Genomic DNA, 20194 nt, shown 5'->3' on the forward strand with positions numbered 1-20194 from the left:
CAACACTCCCACCCAACTTGGTGTCATCTGCAAACTTACTGAGGGTGCACTCGACCCTCTCGTCTAGATCATCAATAAGGATGTTAAACAGAAGTGGCCCCAAAACTGAGCCCTGGGGGACACCACTCGTGACTGGCCACCGACCATTCACCATAACTCTTTGGGCCCAGCCATCCAGCCAGTTTTTTATCCAGCAAGGCGTGTGCTCATCCAAGCCACAAGCTTGTGTCCAAGTCCTCTTTGTGAAGTCCACAGAGACTTTTGTGTTCCCCCAGGCAGGCCTGGCCAACTTCTGCTGGGTGCAGGTGGGCAAGCAAGAGGGTGTGCCACCTTACTGGGCTGTAGGGCTTTCTGCAGGGCTTTCTGACCACCAGTGAGAGGGCCTTAGGGCATTTCACCCAGGGCAGTGAAGGACACCACAGAGAGGATAAAGTGCCACCAGACGTGTATGCCAAGGAGCAGCAGTGAGTCCTAGTTTGAGGCTCTTCAACAGGACTGTCGTTCATAAGGGTGCAGAGTTGTCTCCAACCTGAGTCCTTACTAGGGTGGACCAGACAGCAGGAGTGCTACCACCTACTCCCTCCTGTGAAGATCTGCCACTGCCAACTGCACCTTTACAAATGACGCCTGGATGGTGCCTGCAAATAAAAGCATCCAGGCAGTTCGCTGCAGGACATGTGTGTGCACAACTGTGCATGTAGTCTGATCTCCCCCAGAGCACCCTAACACTGGTGGCAGGTGAACCCCAACATGCTCTGGTAGTCATCTACCCACGGAGGGTGAAAAGAGCAAAATAATTGGTGTGCCTGTGGTCTGGTAAGAAGCAAGAAGTTTTCTGTCAGCCTTGTGGCTTCCAGGGAGGTTTTTCAATTATTTTAATTTTTTACATAAGGCAGGATATACTGTGCATCTCCTCTTCCAGACCATTCTCTCTAACCAGCCTACGGGCAGAAACCCAGCACCCAGACTAGTAGCCCAAATCTGTGTGGCAGGGAGGGTTTGCAGACCTCAGTTTTGTTTACTCTGCTTCTGCAGACACAGGAGGATGCCACAGGGAAATTTTCTTTGTTTCTCACGTGCTTCTCAGGGCCAGACCAGAACAAAGCCAGTGTTTATGTTCCCTGTCTTTCCCTGAGTAATCCACTCCAGGCTGTAGCCCCAGCAAGGGCCCCTGGGTGCGCTGCATCTGGGTGGACTCAGAGGGTTTCCAGCTGGTTCACAAAGGCCGAAGGCCGGGGTGGTCTGCCCCTCCACATCCGCCTGCAGGCTTGCCCCCAGTCCAGGCTGGCCCCTGTAAACGAGAGGCAGGGGGATGAGAAGCCATTTCTCTGCTCCCTCGTGCTGAATTGAAGATGGCCCAATAAGCACGGGGTGGGGGCTTTCCTTGTGCACTGCGGCTGCACTTTGGCTTACTTGAGCCACCTCCCAGTGAGAAGGGATGGGCTGCTTTTAAATGTTTTCTCTTGCTTTTTTTGGTCTCCCAGTAGGGCAGGCAGTCTCAAGAGAGCAGTTAAGTGTGGGCTGGCTTTCAGGGCTTTCTCCTAGCTAGCAGCCTCTCTCTGTGAAGCCAATTCAGCTTGCTTGCACCTGACAATGTGAAAAGGTTTCTTCACATGACAATAATAAAGTATTTTTGCACTTTATAGCATGTGTCTCCTCTCCGGACTCCAAACCCTTGGGGAAGGTCTTTATTCCTATCATTTCCCTTCTCCTCCCCACCTTTCCACACAGCACTCAAGGGACCCATGCCTGGTGCATGTCTTACTCTTTCAGTAAGTTGTTAGTTTCTATAGGGAGAGACAGCAGTTCAAGGACACAAGTCTAGTAGGACTGTTGCATAAAGAATTTATATAGGTATATAAGAACACAAAGCAAGGCAGAAGACAAAGTTGTCATTAGAGGTGAGGTAGGAAAGACTGGCTACTTGATGCACCCATGTTCATCTTGTATTTGGTTGTACAGGGAATGGTTGTCCATTCTGTTTGGAGGAACATTTGCTGAAGCAATCATTCTTCTGAGAAGAGAAAGGAATCATCCAGTCTCCCACTCCACCATGGCTGAATGGTAAAAAGTACATAAAGAAATTATTTTTTTTCTAAATGGGGAGTAGATGTGGTTTTGCTGCTGCAGAGCAGGGAAAACTGGCCCAGAGGATCCTGAGGGTATCAACAAGATCAATCATGTACTCCCTGTAACCACCCCTTTCTTAGGCTTGACATGTGTGGCATTGTTGGGACCCCTGGACCAGGGAGGCAGTGTCATTTGTACAGGAGTGTGGCTCAGCAGGAAGATGCTGGTGTGACCACCATGGACAAGGCCAGTGTGGCTGGCTGTATGTTCATCCAAGTGGGCTGGTGGGTCCCTACATTGCAGAGACTGCTCCTTGTGATCAGAATAACTGCTGCAGCCCTACAGTAGAAGTGAGGTAGAAATGTGCGTCTTGCCTACATCCCCAGCAGAGCCCAGCACCTGATGAACCCGGAGGTGAACACAGCCATCTGTTGCCTTCTCTGACTCTTCTATACACTTCCACAGATATGGCAGTGTTCCTCATTGTCCTTTCTTGCCCAAACCTAGCGAGAAGCCAGCTCTGAAACTCCAATTGCTGTCTCAGGCTGCTTACCATTAGTTCTACAGCTTTGGTGTAGAACTGAATTACTTCTCATCTTCCATGGCCTTGGAGTCTGCCACAGATGGAAAGAGAGGGTCACAGGTTAAGTCTTTATATGTCCTAAATGAATGGGATTGGATGGGAAGGGGGAACAAAATTCTTTCTCAGCTGCCTAAGTATCTTAAAACAGATGCACTGTTAAAGGGCAGCTGGCTAAATCTGGGCACTGGCAAGAATGAGCTCATGAGGGTAGAAGAAGAACACAGAATATTGGCTACTGAAATAGTTTATGGTAACAAATATATGAAAACTACTTCGAATTTTCATTGGGAGGAAGCCCTGTCCTTGTTGGATTTCTTCAGGATAGCTCTACTCACCTTTCAGCATGTCACAGGGTTACAGGATGCAGAAAGCTTTTGATTATAAGACTTGAGGTATCTCCCAAGATCTTTATTGTTCCTTGAGATTGCTCATAGTTTTGCCTTCTTTTTCTGTAATTTTGTGTTATTTTGCAAAAAAAATAAGGAATGTAAGTCATCCTTCACTTAAAATACCAAAGGAAGCCTGTCTTTTTTCCCCAATTCACTGTCTCTATCTGCATGGAAGCCAGACTGGGTTGCATCAGTAGTCAAAGGTCCTAAATTGAGCAATTGATCAGAAACACACTGGGATATCCATGTGTTGCAACCTTCCCAGACTTACCATTTCATCCTCTTCAGGGCTGTCTCATGCTTCTTGAGGGAGGCAACTACAGCTCAGGAAAGGTCTTGGGGAGGAGAGTAAGGCAATCCTTTCTCAAACTCCTCAGCTTCTTGTCTTTACAACAGTGTGCAAAAGTGCGTGCTCAACCAGCTTTCTCAGGTTTCCCAGCTTTTTGGGGAAGGAGTGAATACTGCTCCTAAGTCAGAGGTACACAATAGAAGAATTAATATTTTCTTTTGAGAGAGCGTGCATGATAATTCTTATTGTGTAGTGTCTCTCTGAATGACTTGTTTTGAGATGCAGAAAACAAACGAAAGAGTTTTAAAAAAAATAGAAAGTGTCCATAAGACAGTAGACTGGGGGAGTGCCCTAGGCAACCCACTACTGATCTCGGCACAAGGGTGGGTCACAGGGGAAGGATAATTTTGGCATACACAGCGATAGGACCAGGAGTTGCAGCCTTTTCTTTCCCTTTATCATCCTCGCAGCTGGCTGCTCTCCACCCATCCAGCAGCTATAGCCTCTCTTACTCTGTGGGAACAGTGACAACCTTCTCTGGCATGGCAGTAAGGCAGGCAGGAGTTGCTCGAGCTGTCATTCCTCACCACCTTTGCCTAAACTGCATTTACTTGAGGGAGTTGGATGGAGGCATCTGGCAGTTCATTCTTGGTCTGTCTGATTGTTACTTCCTGGGAAAATTAGAGGGACATTGGAGACAAAAGGGGTCGATACTTTCATAGCTGCACACACCACAAGAGGCAGGAACTCTGTACAAGAGCTCAGCGTACATGATAACCTTTTGCATTTGTCCTACACCAGATGATTGTATCTGTTACTGCTCATGTAGAGAATCTGCAAACATATGTAACCCGAGGTTCAACAAGCTGATAGGCTTGGCAGAGACATGCACATTCTTGCCCATAAATCTTAGCTCAGCTCTCAAGTATGATTGCAGTGGTACAGCATAGGCCAGATTCTTATCTCATTTACACCCTTGCCAATGCAGATGCTAAACTGTGGGCCTAAAAGCTGTGCAGCTGTGGCCTGAGCTGGAGTTTCAGCGATGTCCAGCATGAGAAATAGTTGCACCTAAAATGTGTTTCCTACATAATGAATAATGAACCAGAATGTAGATAATGAACCAGAATAATTGAACAATTGTGAACCAAAGCAGAAGCACGAGTCTGGACTGTTCTGAGATCTGGGATAAATGTAGTAAATTTATAACTATTTCTAATCCTGTGGCTGTGCTCTTTTCTTTTTTTTTTTTTTTTCTTTTTTTTAAAATCCACAATACCCATAAGAAAGTTTTGACAGGTCTGATAGTAGGTGGGATGCTCTTTTCAACATTTACTTGTGAAGCAGCTGATCTATAGTTGTAGGATAAACAGGAACATCATGAAAGGTGGAAAATCAGATGGTATCCAAGCCTCCCTCTTCCAGCATAAGGGAAAGTTTCTGTTGATGCAACATGCACAAAGGTGCCCAATACCTACATTAGACTTACTTTTAGGTCTTCATTGTGTTAAGTATTCCAGCTTAGACTCAATTGTACCTTAACAAAGTGGGTCAAAGTGGCTTAAGATATTGATATATTACACAGCTATTGATATCTTACACAATCTTCTGATTTGGCCTCTTCAGTCTGGACTGAGATTGAAGATCTGCACGAGAGTTGTTTGTGTTTAGAGACAGGAGCTGCAGCACTGTATTAAATTAAAGAAAGGGCTGGAGAAGACCAAATGGAGAATGAGAGGAATGGGAGGAGGGTGGAGAAAAGTTTAAAAGCAAGATGAAGAGGAGGAATAAGAAGAGTCCACAGGGTCAGGCAGAATCTGATAAACTTTGTCAAAAGCCTCAAAGTACTTTGAGGTGTTTTCTAAACCTTCTAACCTTGTAACATTTTCCCATCAATAGTCCAGAGGTGAAGTGATTTATGAATATACATGCTTACACAGTTCTCTGTAAGCATCTTGATAAGGTAAATATATCACCCAGCAGGAGGCTACATAGCACACTAGTCTCCTTCCTCAGAGAGGAATTTAGTGTTGTGGGCCCCAGCTATCCCTTTCTGACATACACAGGGCATGCAGTTTAGTTCTTCATTAAAAAATGTCCCATCGAGATGTTTAAACACAGATCTCCCTGTAAGGTTGAATACATTGAATTGCCCTCCATCCAGTTCTTCTCCATTTAATTGGTATAAAGCAGCTTCCCCTTGGCTACTTCCTCCCTTGAAATTACATAAGTAGCCTCACTAGCAAGGCATAGGTAAATATTTTACACTGTGCATCATGGATTAGGAGCACAGGTCCCATTAACCAGAGCTGGAATCACGCGGCTGATTTTCCCCTCACACTGTGCTAGAAACATACCCTACAGGATGCAGAGACTGGGCTCCCAAGTGCCACCTTATGAAGAAGGTGCGGAACACTTTCATTTAATACTGCATGTGTTTCCATTAGCAGAGTCAATTGCTCTCCGTCCTCAGTTTTAAGACTCCCTGTTTCTCTCTATTACAGCTCTGTTTCCAAATGCCTGCCAATCCTCTCTAGTCCTTCCATCTGAGCCTGCAAAGTTTTGATGATATAACACCACAGCATCTTGGCTTTCATTTGGTTTAAACTTTGTGTTCACAATTACATATGTGCTTCTCATGGGCTTACTGCTGCTTAGGAAAGCTTATGTGCCGTGTGTATTGTCAGTTTGGGGTGGCAACTTAAGGGGTGCCAGTAGAGCAGAGGCCTGAGTATCCTGAAACCTGCAAAGCACATGGGGAAAAAACATGTGGCTGCTACTTTGATTCAGAGCACCACAGCAACTGTCCACACTGGCACGGCTCCTGCAGAGTGGAAAACGTATGTACTTGTGTAAATACTAAGCAAAAACCAGAATACATTCATCACATATGTAAAAACAGAGCTGTGGTTAGTATACCATACACTGTGGTCTGTTACTACTCTACGAAGTGGCATCTCTGCTACCTGCATGGATATGATGTATCACTTGCCAGGTATCATCTTTCCTCATTTACAACTGTGTTGCTTGATGCCACCACACTTTGTCTTTACTGCATAGCTAACTCTACCTGCCTAGGAAATTTACAAAAGAAAATGGCCTGTTCCAGGTAGTCTGTGCAGGTGAGGTCATGTCGTGGCAGCTAGTAACAAACATGAATTTCCACTTACAAAAATATCTGAAAGTTTTTTAAAAATTCAAATTCAAAATTGTAACTTTCAGAAAAGTAAAATTTCATTTTTATGTAGCATTTTAAAAATAAAAAATATGCATACAAGCATTACAGAAATGTATAGAAATCTAAAATTCCACAATTACTTAAATAAGCTAAGTACTTTGCTTTAAATTTCAGCTGTTAGAAACAGTAGATTAGACTTACTGTTTGTATGAATGTATGAAGTGAAACAAAAATAATCATCAGCGTGATGTATGTCAACTTTATCAAAGAGCATCAGTGAGTGAAATAGTTCCTTTTACCTTTTTTAACTCAAAATTTCACTGAAGTAAACTTGTTCTTCAAAAATGTTTTGATTTTTTTTATTTAACTGCATTAGTTAACAGAAATGTCTATTAATTATTTTCACCAGTTTGATCCAGAACACAGCTGCTATGAAATTCTATATATGACCCACCTTCAACATGAAAATCTTTGCTACCTCCTTACTGATCCTGTCTTTTGTTTTGAGTTCTTTGCTAATAAGTAATGAAAATGTTACAGCCTTACAGCTTGTTTTGTGGTTGCAATTACGTAATCATTATTAATGAAGCAACAATGTCAAAACTGTGTGAAACCAAACTCACATTTAAGCACTTACAATAAACAGATATAAAACAACAGATGTCTCAGTTTTTGTTCTCCAATGATTTCATCCCTTGTTAAAAATAAACGTCTGGTTTAAAAAAGAAAAGGGCTTTTCTCAACTCTTACAAATTAATTGAATCCAGAGCCTGGTCATACAACTAAGGAGTTCTCTTTTATTCTTCCCAAAATTTGTTTGTGGGGATGTTTTTATTCAGTAAGCAATCCAGAAATTCTAGGAAGTCAGTGGTGTAATGGTCATCTGCCCCAGCTGAAGCATTGGCCCCCTGATATCAGTCAGAAATGTAGCCAAAGTGCCAGGCTTGCCTCCAGAGTAGAACACCCTGAAAAGATTTTAGGACAGGGATGGTTTCTCTCCACAGTTTTGATTCAGTCAACTGACACTGGACAGTTACAAATGTTGGTTCAGATTTGGGTCAGAATTTGTCAATAGGTGCAGGGAGGTCTCTAGATCTGGGGAAGCTCAGAAAGCCAGCATTCAGTTTTATGCAAACATCAAAAGTCCAGATGCTTATTTGAACCATCCACATCTGTTGAGTCTGCAAAACGGGGCTGGAAATTTAGCTGGAATGGGTTTCCCTGCAAGATTTCCTAGACTTCATAGTTGAACTTGTGGCCAGAAATACCAGAGCTTCTTTTGGTATTTGAGCACTTTTTATTCCAGTGCTAACTAGGAATGTTTAGGTTACATTTAATGAGTGGGTGGGATATACAAAAATTTAAAACTTTGTAAAGATTCAGATCTAGTGAACAGACACCGTGAACAATGAAATACTTAATAAGAAATGAAAGCTCTATTAGCAATTTGTGAAGCAAAGCAAAAATATATTAGAAGCTGGATAGTTTTATATTTCTCTGAAGGATAAAACTCAACCTACTCTTTACCACAAGAAAATCTTTGGTAAATTATTTTTTGGGAACAACAGCATAGGAAAAACCCACTATTTTTAAATTTATATTCAGGTTCTTAGTGAAAATCAGTGTCCAAATTTAGGGTTTGGACAATACTTCCTTCCCCTCCTCCCTGCTCCCGTCCCTGTCCCTCTGGCACTGGAACAAGTGCAAAACAACTGTCTGTGCACTTTATTGCAAATCTTGCAGAAATTTAAACACACAAACCAAGGTTCTTGCAAATTGCATTCTGAGAATATAGCACATTTATGCTTACAGCACTATAAGCAATGATAAGATCTTTTGAACAATCTGTTTTCTCAAATTATATTAACATCATGGAGCAGCATAATCTGCTTGTAGACACCAAAGGGACAAAAAAAATCAGTGTTTTGTGTCCTTCTTCAGGACATTGCTTTGGCAATAGACATTCACGGTCTATATCATCATGAAGGATGTGGTGCACTGTTAGAGCTGCTGTTCTTTAGAACAGACACCAGGCTCCACACAGCTCTGCTGATAATCAAGCAGTAAAAATCCAGGCAGCAGCTGAGGGTCCTTGCCAGCATTGTGCTCCCTGGTCATGTCACATGTTACTTCACTTTTAAAGGTGAACAAAATTGCCTACCACGTTTCTCTGTGCTTAAGTAGCAGTACATGACATGCCTTAAGTCACTACAAAAAATTTCACAAAAAGTTTCACCACTACAAAAGATTAGCAAATAGCTAATGCAATCTTTTTCTGCATAATACCCTTGAACCTTTGCTGTGGAAACACAGACCCTCCCACCATAGCTGAAAGTAACAACAACCTCCCCCTTTTGTACAGGCACTATTACAATCAAACCATGTTCATGCATTGTGTAAGTACTCTCATATTCACACTTGTACTGTTAATCCCAGGAACTACCAATTAAACTTTCTTCTACATTTATTTATTACATATTTTCCTCTGCAAAGCACAATTTTTATTATCTAACAGAGCAAAACCAACCCCCAGGAAACTGAAACTGAGAGTGACCTATGGTTTTAATCTTCAATCAACATGAAAATAGGTGACTGCTTTGTTTTGATGGGTTTTGCACATTATAATTGCACTTACAAAGAAATTCCTTGAAAGCATGTGTTGTGTTGAGTGGCTGCATGCAAACAACTTTAGAACTAAGTAACTTTGATCTTGACTTACAGACTATAGGGCAAAGGTTAAAATCACCAGCTTTGTTGTCCTGTTGGCAGCAGTTCCTTTTTGAACCTTCCTGCTTCCAGTGAAAGTGATATACAGTAATATACACAAATCTCAGTGTCTTTGATTGTGTTTGAAATTGAAAAAATTATCAAATCAATAACTTCTGGTATTTGATCAACTTTCTATACATAATGTTAGTGAGAATCTGACTGTTCTTGCATATATATACACACAGAAATGGAAACAAAGATATTCCAAAAGACATATTTGCATGCATAGGTAATGTGCAGGCAGAGAAGCTAGCTGGCTATTTGAAAATTTACATAAGAAAATCTATGTTGTGTGGATTTGTTGTGTTGTGCTTATTTGTGCAAGATGGAAGCTAAATATAATAATCCAAGTTAGAAAAAATTGATTTTAAGAGACTTTGTTAAATACTTAGAAATTGTCATTCTAATGGGTTGTAGACATTTTGTAACAACTCCACAACGAGCCAAAAAATAAAAAAGCTGTTGTAACTGTAATGGGAATCCAGTGCATGAAGACTTTGTACTGCTATGAACAAACTACACTTATATTGCCTTTTACATAAAAAAAATAAAGTGTGCTGAAAGAATTTACTGAAATCTTATAATATGAGGAATTTTGACTGCCTTGGCAAAGTGGAAACTTCACAGTTACTCAGACCTTAATGTCGGGACATTTGCTTACCCCCAAGGAAAGCCATTAACAGCATCTACTCCTTAAATTGGTGTCTGAGGCAGACCTTGCAGGCCAAGACACAGAGCAACAGTCAGCAGTGTGAGGTTCTGTGCTATTAATCGGCAGAATTCTAGTTTGTATGTAGCTAAAGAATTACAGCTGTTTCATACAATGGGTAATAAATGAGCAAGACAAAACAAATGAGCAAAGCAGTTGTGTCCTGCTCCTCCCTACCCCCTGGTCCTAATTATCCTGTCTCTTGCAGCATGTCAGTCCCATTAACTTCATCTTGGGTTTTTGTGTGCAAGTCTTGGGACAGTTGCATCCCAGAGTAAATACACTGGTGACATAAGCAGCAGCCAAACAAATAGCTGGAGTGTAATTTTCTGAGAAGTTGTGAGTACGCAAAGCCTCATAATGTTCTCTGATTTGCTCCATCTCCTCTTTTAATCTGTCTCCCTCTCACTCATGTAGACTGTTCCACACCTTTCTTTCCCTTCAGCACAGAATATCATAAACAGTAAATGCCAAAGTATGGCATGAAATGTACCCCTTTACAGACATTTTCTAGTGAGCTTTGGCCACTATTTATTTCACAGCTGAATTTGACCTAGAGGCATACAGGGCAGATACAGCTGTCTTCACTGGTTCTGGCTTTGCTGTGTGTTTTCCAACATGTATTTTCTAATCGTGATGGCTGAGTGCCTCTCACAGGAACCCCAGGTAGTAGAAAGCCCTTGCTTACGCAAAGCTCAAATGGAAAAAATCCAAGCTGCCTTCTAAACACTTTAAAATAACACTTTCTAATGCTTCCTATGGGTGATGTTGACACGTTTACAATGTTGATTTAAAGGGTAGGGGGAACATAGTTCTCCCTCACACCACAAATGTAAAGTTACTAGCCCACCCTCTCACTGGAGCCACACTGAAATGGCTGCCAGCAGATCTTGAGTGCCTGGTACTCAAAACTCAGAAAACAGGCAGACAGTGGCCTCTGTGGCTATGAGAAAAACCTTTGAAGGGTCCCCTGCTTTCTGCCCCTCCATGCTGGAGACACAGTCAGTATCAAGCACTGATACTGCAATTCCTGAGAGATTCGGCCCAACAGTTCCTGAACTTTCTGTAAACCATTATAACCCAGGTTTGCTGTACCAAAGTACATGCTAAAGATTTTCTTCATTTCTTTACCCAATCCTTCATTCACAGGTCTTTGCTGGAACTAATCTGACTGTAAAGGTTTGTCAGTCTTCAGAAGTTCTAATTTCTCAATCACCTGTTCTGACATGATCCTGATTTTCTTCAATATTTCGTCTTCCACCCCTGGGAAATTTATGTCTGTTCCTGGCATTTGTCTCCCATCTTCCTTTGTGAACACAGAGGGGAAAATTTCATTTAATTTCTTTCTCCCTCTCTCTTTCTTTTTTTTTTCCCTCAGCAAAGTCTTCTTCTGTCAATAAATTACTCCTGCCACATCCTGGAGGCCAGTTGTCTCTTCCATTGACCCCGAAGTTTCTTACGGTTTAAAAAAATAAGTATTATTAATCTTTATCTAGGTAGCAAGCTATTTGCCATTCTTCAGCTTTCCTTTTCTTATTTTGGTTTCTTTCTTCCATTCAGTCCTCTCCACAGTCCACTCTGGACTTGATCTTTTAAATTTTTCACATGTCCTTTCTTCACCTTTGATTGGTTTTTCATTTCCTTGTTCTTTATTAGGTGTTGGCAACTCAGTACTGTAGGTGGCATTTTCCTCTTTCCTCTCCCTTCCCTCATCCCTAGCCTCTGCTGAACCACAGCTCAGAATGATGTCAGGAGAGCATTTAGACACCTTTCAAAGATGTGATACTGACCACCCTGCTCATTAAAGGTCTTACAATATATTTTGCAAGAATGGGTGCATTAACCCTTGCATCCTGGACCAATTCCAAATGGAGAGATTACTTTCTGCCTACCTGGACTCCCTTTGCAGTTTCGATGGGATAGATTAATCTCTGCTTGACTTGTAGCATAGCACTGCTATCAACATGTACCACTTTCCACACCAAAGGTGAATGACTGGATGGAGGCTATTCTTACGTTATAGATGGTTCTTTTCTAATTTCAAAGTGAAAACATTTTTGGAAAGAAGGTTCTGATTGTCTTTATTGTTCCATGTTTCCTTCTGGTGATTTATAGCCATAGTTCTTGCACAGACAGAGTTCTACCTCCAGGCAGTTCTTCCTTCCGCCTCTTTCTTCTCCATCCCCACGTGGAATGTACTGCTTAACAAAGTGACATGCAGCATCCCCATTTTTCACTCTTTACGCTCTTATTACCAGTTCAGATGATGTCCAGGTCAGACTGTTTACATCCACCACTACAAAAGCAGCTTCAGACAGCATTTCTTGCAGTGGTCTCCAGCTATACATGTCTTAAAATGGAGCTGCAGTCTTCATAGAAGGTTTTCAACAAAAGATTCCTCCTATGACTTCACGTATAGGAAGTGCTTGCAGATGTCAGGGAAAAGTAGAAGAAAGCATATTGAGGTGTAAACTTGTGTTATCAGTCCATATAGTATAAATGAAAGCAGTAAGCCGTTTCCTCAGAATAGGTGTTGGAGAAAGATGGCATGAGTGACAAGAACCAGAGAGAAAATATTTCTAGGAGTGCTGAAAGCATCCCTTAAGGTTGAGAGTGAACTAATCAAACAGCAGTTTATTTAGGTTCAAGTCCCATGACTGGTTTGTGACTTTATGCTCTTCTTCATTGTTCTAAAATAAATGGACAAAACTGTTCCTTTCTGAATTCCTATTGCTACTAAGAGCCACATCCTGTCCACATGGCTTCCACCATGAAATGACTGGAGGGCAACACTGACCCACCTCAGATGAAGAAGTCCTCTATTACAAGTTCCTTGACTGCCTTCTCACTTTCTTCCACAGTGTAGCATTTTGACTTCAGAGCTGTTGAAAAAAAAAACCTTCCTTTCATACAAAATCACAGAATTTCTTCTGTGATACTATACTATTACTATATTATACTATTTCTTCCTTTTTTTTGCAAACTTTGCTGAACTCATGACCTGCTTTGCTTGACCTCCCCAATATTATCTAAAGCAACCAAGTGATCATGCAAGGCCTTTGCCTGACCACTGTTCATGAACTTGGATTTTTCACCTATTCTTCCTCCCTTTTCTTATGGCCTTTTATTATCTGTTTCACTATTTTGCGTCTGCTCACCTATACTGCTACTTTATTCCCTTCTGCGTCCGTGTGCGTAAGACCACTTTCATAGACATATCTTTGGAATCTCCTTTCTGCTAGCCTGAACTCAGTATTATAGTTGTTCCTGTTCCTCACTGTATATAGCTTCCAGACAGTCCTTTTAGCCTTTTACCTGTACTGATTTTATATTGTTCCCAGATGCCTAAACCATGGTTGATCCCTTTGTGAATGATTTTGGAAGGATTGCTAGTTGAAAAAAAGCAACAAACAAAAAAACACTTGCATACTGGACCACAGGGAGTTTCAAACCCCGGTATTTCTCCTCCCAAGAAGGCTCAATTAAAGAACTGTGATTCATAAACAGATCCTGTGATCCTTCAGTCGGCTAGCTGCAGTTCATTTGGTCATTTTTATGTTTTGGATATTCTCAGATCTCCTTGACAGAGTAGTCAAATGCTGATCATCATACACAAATCAGCAGCTTTGATGCAGGCTTTTTAACAAATTCCAGACTCAGGCAAACAGGTTAATTTCTTTCTTTCTTTCTTTCTTTCTTTCTTTCTTTCTTTCTTTCTTTCTTTCTTTCTTTCTTTCTTTCTTTCTTTCTTTCTTTCTTTCTTTCTTTCTTTCTTTCTTTCTTTCTTTCTTTCTTTCTTTCTTTCTTTCTTTCTTTCTTTCTTTCTTTCTTTCTTTCTTTCTTTCTTTCTTTCTTTCTTTCTTTTTCTCCTTCTCTCCTTCTTTCTCTCCCACTCCTTCCTTCCTTCCTTCCTTCCTTCCTTCCTTCCTTCCTTCCTTCCTTCCTTCCTTCCTTCCTTCCTTCCTTCCTTCCTTCCTTCCTTCCTTCCTTCCTTCCTTCCTTCCTTCCTTCTCTTAAAAACAACAATTGAATGTGGCAGCAAAATAGACTATTGATAAGATTTGTACCAGCACTGAAGGTCTGTTTTACAGTACCTTAATTTCTGTTTGGAGGCATTGTTTACATAGTGCATGGTGTGATCAGATGTTTCTTTAATGCATTCACAACAGCTTGGCTTATTTTTTACATAGTGAAGGATCACACTATGCTATGTCTCATCATGTTGTTAGTGAACATGACACAATATTGGAAATTAAACATGACAGTTAAATGGCAAAAGACAAATAATTATTTTCAAATCAAGAATATACTATGAACTTAATTAGCACCTCTCAGCACTTCCCAGGTTTGATTTACAAACATCCTGGGCCAAATTCTTTGCTCAGTTTTAACCATGCAAACATCTATTGTGTACGTCAGAGAGTTAATTTTCTGCTGTGTTTGCACTTTATTTTTGTAGACAATGTCTGCTATATTCCTTTCCAAAGTGCAATGGCAGAAGATGAAATGTGATTAAGATGGGGATTGAGGGGGAGGTATATTGAAGACATCAGTGTGAGGTATGTGACTGGGAGCAATGAAAGCAGAAAATGTGGTAGAAAACAAGGGTGAAAGACTCAACCCAGTCTCATGAGTCAAGGGATTTATGAATGAAAAAGTAATACGTCTGAAGGGACAGGTATGAGGAAAGGGACTGCTCCCTGACAGTCTTTCTCATGCATCCAGTGTTTATGCAGTGGCAGCAGCTGCTGTGGCTGACCTTGGCTATGCTCACATGGTCATTTTGAAGAAGAATGAACTCTGAGTCTATGCCACCAGGCTCTGAAGTCCTCTTTTCAAAGAGGCATACACTATTAGAGGATAAATCTCACTGAAAAGCAGTGGGACTTAGTGATGTTGTTAGGGTGTGTCTGAAAAAGTTAACCTGAAAATCTAGGCCATCACCTGGCCCTGGTGAGGTTGCATATGTGTGTGTGGTAGTGGGCGTTGTTATTTATCTTTATCTACCAGCAACTACGAGTCTTGTCGTGTCTTGTAGATTCCTCTCCTGAAACTTCACATTGCCCTGCCTCTGAACAAACCAAAGTCTGGAAGACAGACTATTTCACTGTTATCCCTTGTCAAAGACAGAATCCTGCTGGAAAAGATGTAATAAACCCGCAGAAAATCTTGAGGATGGAGTATTGACATGTGCTTTGTATCGTGAGGTGTATGTATTTAAAGCAACTTAAAAACTAGGAAGAAGGTGTGAGAACTCTTATGCTCCATAAAAATATACCCCGTATTCCCCTGCCCCACTTCTTTTTAAAAGCACATGAAAAATACAGCTGTTCTGGCTCACTTTTTAGAAGGGCTCTGTCAAAACAGGTGACATTTTAAACATGTGCTTACTATAGTATATAATATATTAATAAAGAATTTTGGCTTAAGTGTTTTCCTGGAGAGGAACTATTAAAAGCGGCAGAGGGAAGGGTTCTGATGAATGTGAAATTGCTACCTACACTACACTTAAAAAGCTTCTAAGAAAAGGGGAAAACACAGCCCTGCATGAGGAAGAGCAGTTAAACTGTAAGGCATGTAAAAATGCTTGCAGAAGGTTTGATCTCAGCCATTATATTAGTTCATTAAAGAAAATGAAGTAATTACTTTTTAAAAAGAAACATGCATAAGCACATTACCAGTTCAAGTATGCATAGTATGTGTATTTATAATAGTTTTTCAAGAGGGCAGGTAGGATTTAACTGGGTGTTTTTCCTTTTAAAATACATCAGGTCTTGTTTTATGATAGGTTCAAAATTCTCAGTGGCTATCCTGTTGTGTGACAGGAGTTTACGGCATTAGTTTCACCAGACAAGGACTGGTGGAGTAAAATTAGTCATGTATGTAAATTATAATCATGCTGAATAGTTGTATGTGCTCATTTAGGCATTTTAACAGTGTGTGATGTTATCCTCTCTGCAGGACTAATAAGCATTAGCCATAATGAGGTCAGTCAGTCAGTCAGGCATTATCATGGGATTTAATTGGGACACTGGTCTCTGCTGAAGTGAAAATTAATAACTTTTGTCAATGTTCTGGCGAAATGTTCTGTCTTATTAAACTATGAGGGTCAATTAGAAAGCATTATGTAATAAAGTCCCCAGCAGCAGAACTCAAATTGAGTTATACCACAGTCATTATTCCAGGACGATTGCATTTGAAAATGGAAAACCAGAGTGCCATATGGAGGGCGCAGGTTATATTTACAAGCATTGCATGTTAAAGCTTCGGCAAGAAGGAAACAATTAAACGTAATACTGAAATAAATCAAAGCACTGAAAGTGCCATGTTGTGCCAGGCGCTTAATATAGCCAGCATACCCCTAGATGCGACTACGCAAAATGGCACCTGTTTATAAGCCTTGTTTGGGTTCTGTCAGACAGCATCCTCCCCCTGGATTGCTCCGATGATTCAAAATCTGGGGCACACCTGGAAGGCTCAGCCAGGCACATTGACTCATATAAATAACAGTTTATTGTATGGCTATTAAGACCAGAGATTGCTTTTATTAAAGTGCAGTTATCATGATACAACAAATTAAAGAACTTTTAAAGCATGTTTAACGGCCTCTGATATTCCCTGTTCGGTCATGTTTTACAGTACTTTGAATGGGGGAAATACAAAGGCTCTGCCGATGCTGGTGTCTAAAGGCAATGCCAGCAGCTGGCAGAGGTGCAGAGAGACAGAGAGGGAGACGAATACATTTTTATGGGGACGATGACAAGCTCAGATGCCTGTTTTCCTCATCCCTCAGAGGAAGGTACAAACAGTTTCTTTTGGTCACCTTACTGCTTCTAAGGATTCTGCCTTACCAAAAAATTTAGTAGCATCTCACTCCAAGGGCCTTTTTCTCCAGCATTTACATTCCAAACACAGTTGGAAATTAGTACCCACAGGCTGAAATGGAGAAGGGCTGCTCATCCTCTACTGCCATCCAAAGACCCCACGTGAGTCTATGCCAGAGCTATCTAGCTTGGTTTGATGGTGGACTGGTGTACCCCAGCTTTCTTCTGCAGGCACAGGCCACAGGTATCCCTGCTGGAGAGCACACCACCAGGCAGGGTGATCCTCAGTAGCTTCCTCCCGAGGTTTGTGGATCCCTCACATTTTCTGAGTGGCAAAGGCCACCTGCATGGTGCAGCCCCAAGGCTCAGCAGAGCTCCACAAATCCACCCAGCACCAGCCCTGAAAACCCAGAGGGCTCGTGGCCTCCTCTCCTGCCAAACCAAAGCAAGCTGGGATCTCCCAGGACGGGTCTTTAGGAGGCGATGGACCTCCCACTTGCTGTTGCTCTGCAGGAAACCGCAAGTCTCCCCACAGAGGGACATTATGCTGGAGAGCCATCCCCAATCTGCCTTATTATTATTCACACATGTGAGGATGATTTTCTAAAGCACTCATTGTTTGGCCTAATGCAGCTCCCATGTACGATCACAGTAAATCTTGCCCTGGTTTTACAAAGCAGTGGAAGAATTGTGCAAGGGCTGTGTGCTTCTGGGAGCCCTGGTCCTGAGGGCAAGCCCTGATCCCAGCTTCTGCCGCTGGTGGTAAGGGTAATACCAGGTTTACTGGGAGGATTTTTCTTTTTTTCATCTGCAACTTTACAGTACCACAGGACTTTACTTAATTATTGCTGGCAGTGTGGGGTAGGTTAATTTTTACTGGGGGGTTTGAAGAAGCTGAACTGAACTTCTGTTTCATTTAAAACTGTTTAATTAGGGCCAAGCATGTGATTTCCAACTTAGCTGTAAACTGACAAGTAGAATGAGGCATGATTTTCCCCTCGCTCATTCCAGTTTGATGACAGCGTGGCTTACATTTTGGTGTTGCTTCTGATTTACACCGATGTGAGAAGAGATTCAGGCTTGTTAGCAACCTGTCCCTCATGGAGTGAGAACATTTTGCAACTTAGCTCAGAGCAGCTGAGAATGTCAATATATTTGATAATCATTTATGAACAAAGCCTCAGTGCTAGCCCCAGGAGGTCCTCTACTGTGGATAAAGGTCACCAGCTAGAGTGTTAAGAAGAACCTACTAACTTTGGACACTCTATTTTTCCACTGCCCAACTTCATATCCTACAGTTTGGAAAGAGTCAGGCACCCCTTGACCTCTCCTCCTGATGATAATCAAAGCTGCTGAAAACGTCTCTGTCAAGGCCCCAATGTATTGGAGAATGCTCTTGAAAGCCAGGGTACTCCAGCCAGGGACTTGCTCTGGCAGGAGTGGTCCCAGAGCCAGCCATATGCAGTTCTGTGCCTGAACCACAAGACTGTGCTTTCTCCCCTTTAAATATTGCAGGAGAGCCTGTCAGCTTTTCTCTCTCTTCAGCCTTGTGTAAGTCACCTTACCTCTTATTTTCATGAACATTCATACAAGTGTATATATATATCTACACAGAGATACATATACCTTCGTGCACACAAGTGGAACACCACCCAGATGCCATGGTTCCAATTTACCATTTGAAAGCAATTAGTGTTTATTATTGCAAGCGTTTTCAACATAGGGAATACTTAAAAGACAACAGCACTGCTAATTACCTTCAAATGGTGAATGTCAACATTTTTAAGGTGTTGCTGCACAGGCTAGGCTTCATGGATGCAGGTGCCCTCAGCCTCAACATAGATAAGTGCATATTTATGTACAGACAGACATTCATCTGGCCTCACCTCCCCACTGATGAACCCACAGGCATTTCCCGAGCAGACTGCTTTATTCTTTTCAAATGCCCAGGACACCAGACCTTTTAGCTTCACTCTGTGTTCTCCCCACTTGTTTGGGGGTTTTGGTTTTGTTTCCTGGTTGTTTGTTTGTTTGTTTGGTTTGGTTTTTGTTTTTCATTGCTACAAGTCTAATGTCAGGGATTTCTGTTGTTGTTGGAAAGAGTAAGTGGTTGGAAAAGTGCTGATACTCCCTAGTCTTTTACACCTACAGCATTTAGGAGACCTTAACACAAAACAGTGCCAGGTCTCAGTGCTGGGCTGCCTGCTTCAGTCTTTGGCAAAATGATAGTATTTGGCAGAAGTGCCCTATGTTAACAAAAGTTTGATTAATCAGCAGGAGGGAAGACTTGGGAGGAAAGGGAGTGGGAAACAGAACGACAGACAGACATAAGATGAAGACTATTCTAAAAAGTCTAATCAGTTTTAAAACAGCTTTAAAAAGGAATAAAAATTCTTAAATCTCTTTGATGATATTCAAAGAGCCTTTTTTAATATATGAGAAGACACATTCTAAATTCTTAACACTGCTAGTGTCACCAGTCCTTTCTTCCACTAAACCATTTTAATTCCATAATTTAGAAGGCCTTTAAAAGTAGCAGGATCAAACTGCAGTGTAATTGGATACACTGTGCACTTCCAGGGTGAATCTGGGTCCCTGGTAGGCACAAGAGATTTCTCTCTTTCTTCTAAGATCACATAGAGTGTACTCATTTGAAAGGAGAGCAGCAGCAAAGTAAGCTTTTTACAAGGTGGAAGAGCTAAGTGTGCTGCAGGAAAACACTGGCCATTTGTTTGGCACTGATGGCTTCTTTGTGATTGGAGGGAATGCTATCGACAGGAAAATCAATGTGGGTTTACTAAAGAACACTGAGCGATCAGGGAGCAGGGAAACAGTCAGAGAGATGTAGCAGCATACTACACTTCCTTCAGAAACAAATGGATCCAGCTATTTTAGATCCTTCTACTACTCTTCCCCACTTCCCACAACCAATATAGAGTGTCTTTATGCTCAATTATTAGCTCTGCTGATCTGAGAACTGCAGTAACTAATAGAAAGCTGGAGCTTTGGATGTGGCCTGTTTCTGGGAAGCTAGGGACAGTTGCAAGCCTTTTCTGGGGTCCTGCAGGGCTTTTAAAAACAGAAGGCAAGAAAGAAAAAGAGGGAGAGAACAGAAACATCTGAACATCTGCTGGAAAATCCTAACTGGCTTGTTCAGCTGAGTTCAGCAAGAGCAACAGCAACAGCAGAGGAGTTGGCAGGTGTCGCCACACTTTAGTTGGAAATCACTGCAGATGATCTCAAGATATAAATGAGAATAATCTGGACAGTCCCTATACCTCCTCCCCTCTGCTAGACTATTCCTCCTTCCCAAGAGACAACAACTGTATTGTGTGCTGGTTAGCTGCGGGGAGGTATTAAAATAGCTAGGAGCAGGGCCATGC

Source organism: Strix aluco, chromosome Z (assembly GCF_031877795.1).
Source record: "Strix aluco isolate bStrAlu1 chromosome Z, bStrAlu1.hap1, whole genome shotgun sequence".
NCBI lineage: Eukaryota > Metazoa > Chordata > Aves > Strigiformes > Strigidae > Strix > Strix aluco.